This window comes from Numenius arquata, chromosome W (assembly GCF_964106895.1).
Source record: "Numenius arquata chromosome W, bNumArq3.hap1.1, whole genome shotgun sequence".
In the NCBI taxonomy this organism is placed as follows: Eukaryota; Metazoa; Chordata; class Aves; order Charadriiformes; family Scolopacidae; genus Numenius; species Numenius arquata.
This window is the reverse complement of record NC_133615.1, coordinates 8,110,681-8,119,124: the sequence shown is the minus strand read 5'-3', so window position 1 is coordinate 8,119,124 and position 8,444 is coordinate 8,110,681.

Here is an 8,444-nt window from a genome sequence, read left to right as displayed (position 1 = left end):
ATATGGCTGTGAAGTGGGATTTTTTATGAGCAGTTGAAAGGACACCTCTGGGTATATTCTATTTGCCTGGCGATTCTCTATAGCCTGGGAGACCTTTTCTAAGGCGGCTTGAGCCTCCAAAATCAGGCTTCTTGGTGACAAAAGGGCCTGGAAAACAAATCATATGAAGAGCGGTTGAAGGAGCTGGGACTGTTTAGTATGAGGAAGAGGAGGCTGAGGGGAGACCTCATCACTCTCTTCAACTACTTGAAAGGACACTGTAGAGAGGTTGGTGCTGGTCTCTTCGCACAGGTAACTAATGACAGAACAAGAGGGAATGGCTTCAAGCTCCAACAGGGTAGGTTTAGACTGAACATTAGGAAAGAATTTTTCACAGAAAGAGTGGTCGGGCATTGGAATAGGCTGCCCAGGGAGGTGGTTGAGTCACCATCCCTGGATGTGTTTAAGAGCCGTTTAGATGTGGTGTTGGGGGATATAGTGTAGGGGAGAACTTTGTAGTGTAGGGTAGATGGTTGGACTCGATGATCCCAAGGGTCTCTTCCAACCTGGACGATTCTATGATTCTATGAAAAGCACCGGGTCTCCCTTAAGAAGGGAGAACAGGGGGCTCAGTTCATGATTGGGTATACCTAACAGTGGACGGATCCAATTTATTGCCCCCAGGAGCTTCTGCAGATCATTTAAAGTTTTCACAGTTACTTGCAACTTTACCTGTTGCGGAACAATCTTTTGTTCCATAATTCGCCACCCTAAGTAATTCCAAGGTGTTGTTTGTTGTATTTTTTCGGGGGCTGTCTGTAACCCTGCAGTTTGCACTTGCTGATATAACATCTTAAGCACGTCCTGCATAGTCTGTTGAGCTTGCGCCACAACAAGGATATCATCCATATAATGATAAAGTACAACATCAGGAAAGGCTTTCCTAACAGGAGACAGGGCTTTAGCTACAAACCATTAGCATATGGTGGGACTATTTTTCATTCCTTGAGGGAGGACTGTCCAATGATAGCACCTGTAAGGTTCACTTACGTTAAGTGACGGCACCGAGAATGCAAATTTTGGTGCATCGTCTGGGTGTAGGGGAATAGTAAAAAAACAATCTTTCAAATCAATAATGGTGAGGCACCAATTTTGGGGGATCATGGTGGGTGACGGCATACCGGGTTGTAATGTGCCCATGTCTTCCATCGCATCATTTATTCTGCGCAGATCATGCAATAAACGCCATTTCCCGCTCTTTTTCTGAATAACAAAAACAGGTGAATTCCACGGACTAGTAGTTGGGACAATATGTCCCTCCTTTAATTGTTCTTCCACTAATTCATTAAGGTGGCGCAACTTTTCACTAGCCAGGGGCCACTGCTCCACCCAGACAGGATTGTTAGTTTTCCATGTAAGTTTTAAGGTGGGTTGCGCTGCAGCGGCCCCTAAGAAAAATTTGACCCAATATTTAGTCCCCACTGACTCATACAATCACGACCCCATAAGGTAATAGGTGTGGTGAGCACAAAGGGGTGAACCGGGGCCACATGGCCTTCAAGACCTTCAATTTGAATTAAATGTTTGCTCTGAAAGGGTATGGCATGTCCACCTATGCCCATTAACATTTTACCCATTTGAGTTAATGGCCAGTCTGTAGGCCATCGATCCCTTGAAATGACTGTGACATCAGCCCCAGTATCTAAAATCCCATCTAAACAGATGTAGCCTTTTTGCTGCAACGACAGCTTGCATTTCATCACCGGCCGACCGGTAGTAACAGATTGTGTCCACAAAATCTGCAGATGCCCGGTGGAACCAAACCCCGAGTCCCCCCTTTCTGTCTGGCTAGTTTTAGGGGGACAAGCAGTAAAGTAAACAAGTTGTGCAATGCGGGCAGCCTTATGGGGTACAGAGAGGAATGTCCACACAGGTTGGAGAGGAAGTCATGACCTCCTATATGGTGGCATTAAGCAAATAACTCAGTAAGATTGGGAAGTATGTAACTGGAACCCGCGGTAGAGGCCTAGATGGGCCTGTTCATAACATACAACCTGGAGACTATGTTTATGTAAAATCCCTCACAGAAAAGACCCTGGAGCCACAGTGGGAAGGACCGTACCAAGTCCTCCTGACCACATTCACCACCGTCCGTATCAAAGAACAGAGCGCCTGGATACATCACACGTGAGTGAAGAAAGCCCCCCGCGGGGTTTGGACATCTGAAGTTAGTGGACCGTTAAGGCTCAGATTACGGCGGTAATATTTCACTGAATTTCACTGAATTTTTTTAGAGTTGGAAGGGACCATATAGATCATCTAGTCCAACTCCCCTGCTGAAGCAGGATTGCTTAGAGAATGCTACTCAGGACTGCATCCAGGCAGGTCTTGAAAATCTCCAAAGAAGGGGACTCCACACCCTCCCTGGGCAGCCTGTTCCAGGGCTCTGTCACCCTCACCGTCGGTGGATTGTCTGGTGCTATGCCTGTTCCAGATGGATCAGGTAGTGGGGTGGCAGGGAAATTCTTACGTACAGTTGACCCAGAGTGTTATACGAATTGCAAACAAAACAAGTTGTTGGGTCTGCACACAATTGCCAAGAGATTCCAAGCAGGGAACTCCCTTGATAGGGTACCACTACCCCTTAATGTCTCATGGACAAGCCCTGAGTATTGGCAAAACACCACACTAAGGAAAGACTCTCCCACTAGGTGGGGACGGAAGCTAGATGTTAGCCCTATAGCAAGATCCGATGTAAAAGATAGGTGTTTAGTAAACGGTGGGAGACAGCTCACCTGTTGGAAATTACATGAACTGTGATCTAAAGGCCTCGCTGAATATGACACAGGTAGACCGTCAATTCTGAAGGCATCATTTTACTGGTTTACCGGTACCCTTGGGTTCAGGGTGGTATTGGATATGTGGGAACGCGGCCTGGAAAGTCCTACCCTTGGGGTGGCAGGGAGCGTGTACACTGGGAGCTCTAGTCCCTAACTTTACTTTTATTGAAGGAGACCAGCGAAAGAAAGGGAGGGTGCGAAAAAGACGAAGCGCTTCCCCACCTGCTAATCCCCTTGTGGAACGCTCAACCGGTTATCAAAGCTTTATGCGTTGGTTTTTTCCTTGGCTTGGAGTCAGTGAGCTTGAAAAAGCAATAGTAAACATATCAGCAGTGATTGAGGGAATCGAGAATAAAACCTTGGATGCTATCATAACCCTTCAGGAAGAAACCTCTAGCCTGTCGCAAGTAGTTTTACAGAACCGCATGGCTTTAGATCTATTACTGGCTTCACAGGGAGGGGTTCGCACTGTAATTAACACCAGCTGTTGTACATATATAGATCAGAGTGGAAGGGTTGCCACTGATATAAAAGGCATCTGAGGCCATATGCAAATTTTACATGGTGTGACCCAGGATGACACTTCATGGGGATTTTCCGAGATATGGGAAAAATTGACTTCATGGCTACCAAATCTAGCATGGCTTAAGCAGCTGTTTGTAATGGTTATAATGCTCGTGATTCTGTTTTTGATTCTTTGTTTAATGATTAAGTGTGCATTTAAATGTTGTTTAAATACAGGGGATTCTTATAGTGAATGGAAGAGAAATCGGTTGAGGCAGAAGTTGGAATCTAATAAGTATTTTAGGGATTTAGGTAGTAAAGGAATTTACTAGTTTGTAGAAAAGGGGGGATTGAGCCAAGGAAACAGGCTAGTAGGTCAGCAATAGCAGTTAGATATATTAATAGGATGTTAGGTCAATAGGTTAATGCTTATGGCAATATATCAAAAGGGAAACAAAGAGGATGTTGGGCAAGAGAAGAAACAAGAGGTAAGTGCTGCAAGTCAAGAACAGCCAAACCGACTAAAACTAGTTTGCGGTTTGGCTGAATCCCAATGAAGATCTAAGCCTGCGCGAACAAGAAAGGTTACTAGCGGTGACGAAGAGGAGTCTCCTTACTTCATCACTGGGACCCCCGGCGACCACCACCAGGAGGCACTGCGCAGACGCAAAGGGGCGGAGAGTATGGAAATGGACTTGAGAGACTGATTTTAATATGAAGCGGGACAGGACATACACATGTATAGGCGTCTTGCAACATATATTGAATATGTATAAGTTAGTAGCATAAAGATGGGGCTTTTGGGTTTTGAGGGCGTGCACAGTTTGGTGGGATCACCCCCCTGTGCTGCCCGGCGCTGAATAAACATACCTACTTTACAACTTTATAAGTTGTGGAGTCTATTTTCTGCACGTCAACACAATCAATAACTGCAGCAGGAGATAGAAATTCTGAGAAAGCTGTTCCTGAGCATTTCTTCTTCCAGAGATTCAGTGCAGACATCTGAACTTTTATTTCATAGTTTCATTTTATCTGAGCTAATGATTCTTTTATTATATTAGTCAATCAGTGAAGCCGTTCTAATTTAGCCTGTAGCGATTTAAAATTCCCAACAGTAATCACGGAAACGTGCCATCACGGAAACGTGGTGGGACGATGGTCATGACTGGAATGCTGCAATAAGTGGCTATAAGCTCTTCAGAAGGAATAGGCAAGGAAGGAGGGGGGGTGGTGGTGGTGTGGCTCTGTACATTAGGGAGTTGTTTGACTCCATAGAGATAGACTCCAGTGATGAAGAAGTGGAGTGTTTATGGGTAAGGGTGAAAGGGAAGGCTAACAAAGGTGATTTTGTGCTGGGAGTCTGCTATAGACCACCCAACCAGGATGAGCAGGTTGATGAGGTATTCTATAAGCGGCTGGCTGCAGTCTCGCAAACGCCAGCCCTTGTTCTAGTTGGGGACTTCAACTTACCAGACATCTGCTGGAAATATAACACAGCAGAGAGCAGGCAGGCTAGGAGGTTCCTCGAGTGTATGGAGGATAACTTCCTGACACAAATGGTAGGTAAGCCTACCAGGGGAGGTGCCTTGCTAGACCTACTGTTCACAAATAAAGAAGGGCTAGTTGGGGACGTGGAGGTCGGAGACAGTCTTGGGCTTAGTGATCATGAAATGGTTAAGTTTTCCATTCATAGTGAGGTAAGGAAGGGGATTAACAAAACCTCCATCTTGGACTTCCGGTGGGCAGACTTTAACTTGTTCAGAACCCTGGTTGGGAGAGTCCCGTGGGAGGTAGTCCTGAGAGACAAAGGAGCCCAGGAAGGCTGGACGCTCTTCAAGAGGGAAATCCTAAAGGCCCGGGAGCAGGCTGTCCCCATGAGGCGCAAAATTAAAGGGCGGGGAAAATGGCCGGCCTGGATGAACAAAGAGCTCTTGATGGGACTTAAGGAAAAAAGGAAGGTTTACCACCTTTGGAAGAGGGGACAGGCAACTCGGGAGGAGTACAGAGATTGTGTTAGGTCATACAGAGAAAAAATCAGGAAGGCAAAAGCCCAGCTAGAACTCAACCTGGCCATTAATATAAGGGACAACAAAAAAAGTTTCTATAAATACATCAACAAAAAGAGAGTGACAGAGAATGTCCATCCCTTACTGGATGCGGGGGGAAACCTTGCAACCAAGGATGAGGAGAAGGCTGAGATACTTAATGCCTTCTTTACCTCTGTCTTTAATAGTCAGACCAGCTACCCCCAGGGTGTTCAGCTTCTTGGGCTGGAAGATAAGAATGGAGAACAGAACAACTCCCCTGTAATCCAGGAGGAAGTAGTTAATGATCTGCTTATGCACCTGGACACGCATAAGTCTATGGGGCCGGATGGCATTCACCCAAAGGTTCTCAGGGAGCTGGCGGGAGAGCTCACCAAGCCTCTCTCCATTATTTATCAACAATCCTGGTCAACAGGAGAGGTGCCAGATGACTGGAGGGTGGCCAATGTGACGCCCATCTACAAGAAGGGCCGGAAGGAGGATCCTGGAAACTACAGGCCTGTCAGCCTGACCTCGGTACCGGGAAAGATCATGGAGAGGATCATCCTGAGTGAGCTCTCAAGGCACGTGCAGGGCAGCCGAGGGATCAGGGCCAGCCAGCATGGGTTTATGAGAGGGAGGTCCTGCCTGACCAACTTGATCTCTTTCTATGACCATGTGACCCGCTTTCTCGATGAGGGGAAGGCTGTGGATGTTGTCTACCTGGACTTTGGTAAGGCCTTTGACACCGTCCCTCATGGCATTCTCCTGGAGAAACTGGAGAATCATGGCATAGACAAGTGTACCCTCCGCTGGATAAAAAACTGGCTGGATGGCCGTGCTCAGCGAGTTGTGATTAATGGAGCAAAATCTGGTTGGCGGCCGGTCATCAGTGGTGTCCCTCAGGGCTCAGTTTTGGGGCCAGTCTTGTTCAATATCTTCATTGATGATCTAGATAAGGGGATTGAGTGCACCCTCAGTAAGTTTGCGGATGACACCAAGCTAGGTGGGAGTGTTGATCTGCTTGAGGGTCGGAAGGCTCTACAGAGGGACCTGGACAGGTTGGACCAATGGGCCAAGGCCAATGGGATGAGGTTTAATAAGGCCAAGTGCCGGGTTCTGCATTTCGGCCACAACAACCCCAAGCAACGCTACAGGCTTGGGGAAGAGTGGCTGGAAAGCTGCCCGGCAGAAAAGGACCTGGGGGTATTGGTGGACAGCCGGCTTAACATGAGCCAGCAGTGTGCCCAGGTGGCCAAGAAGGCCAACGGCATCCTGGCCTGTATCAGGAATAGCGTGGCCAGCAGGAGCAGGGAAGTCATCGTGCCTCTGTACTCGGCCCTGGTGAGGCCTCACCTCGAGTGCTGTGTTCAGTTCTGGGCCCCTCACTACAGGAAAGACATTGAAGTGCTGGAGCGTGTCCGAGGAGAGCCACCAAGCTGGTGAGGGGTCTGGAGAACAAGTCATATGAGGAGAGGCTGAGGGAGCTGGGCATGTTTAGTTTGGAGAAGAGGAGGCTGAGGGGGGACCTCATTGCCCTCTACAACTACCTGAAAGGAGGGTGTAGAGAGGTGGGTGTTGGCCTCTTCTCCCAAGGGAATAACGACAGGACCAGAGGAAATGGTATGAAGCTGCGGCAAGGGAGGTTTAGATTAGATATTAGGAAGAATTACTTTACTGAGAGAGTGGTCAGGCACTGGAACAGCCTGCCCAGGGAGGTGGTGGAGTCACCATCCCTGGAGGTATTTAAGAAACGTGTAGACGTGGCTCTTCAGGGCATGCTCTAGTGCCCGAGATTGTTGGTTTGTGGTGGGGTGTTGTGTGTGGGGTTTAGTTGATGGATGCTGCTTTTTTTTTTTTTTTTTTTTTTTGGGGGGGGTGTTGTTGTTTGTTTGGTTTTGTGTTGTGTTTTTTTGTTTGTTTGTGTGTTTTTTTTTTTTTTTTTTTTTAATGTGGTTGGACTCGATGATCTCAAAGGTCCCTTCCAACCACTAAGATTCTGTGATTCTGTGATTCTGTAATCTGCACCATTAGTGTCGGACTCATAGACTGAAGTTCAACCAAGTAGCAACTAACAGCATCCAAGCAGACATTTGTGAATCGTTGTCTGTAAAGAAAGCAGAAAAACAAGTTGTTTTTTTTTCTATATATTAGAATTCATCTGTGTCCCAGTTTGAAGTAAAACAGAAACAACTTTCTGTTCTGTAACTTTACACCCTAGCTCGGCCTCCTCTAACTCTCTGAAATTAACGGCATATTGTGGAGAAAACTGCTCGTTCTCAGAGTGATCAGCCCAATGTTTGTGCTCCATGCCAAGGAATGGTATGCAGAGAGGCCCTTGCTTATACTTATTGCTATAACAACCAAGGGCAGCCAATTTCGTTATTTGCCCCCTTAGAGGGTCGGAAATGGAAAAAACGTAGAGGGGTCACATTGGTGGGGAGGAGTGGACAGGACAGGTGACCCAAACCTGACCAACTGGGGTATTCCATCCCATCTGCCCCATGCTCAGTATAAAGGCTGAGGGATCAAAGGGTCAGCCCTTCCTGCGATGGCCGACGTCCAGAGAGGACTCTGTCTGTTCATCTGCCTTTGATCCCGATCCGTGTGTTCCTGACTCCAGAGCTGGAATCCAGTTCCCATTCACGCGGAGAGCGACAGCGGCGAGTGCTGCGGCTTTAAATTTGATGTAGATCGAGACGGGAAGCCGAAGGAGAGCGGAGAGACCGGAAACGAGTCGGGAATCTCGCGAGGGAGCCGCGAGGCTGACGGGGCTGGGGGCGGGCCAGGCGAGCCGCGGCAAATTTAAAAGCGGCTCCAGTCACAGCAGGTTCAGAGCGCGTGCAGGGCGCACGTGAGCGGAAGGGCGGGTACATTAGCGCGCAGGCGCACGTGCGCAGAGCGTGTGGGGCTCGTGCGCAGGACAAAGAGGGAGAGTCTGAGGGCGAACGGTCCGTTCGGGCTCAGGAGAGGAAACGGCAACGAAACGCCCCAAAGCCCCTGTGAAGAAGAATGTGGGAACTCAGACCGAGCTCCCGCGCCAAGACGCGGCCGTGCAGGGCCCCGGCTGCACCGAATGCCTGAGCCTGGCTGTGGT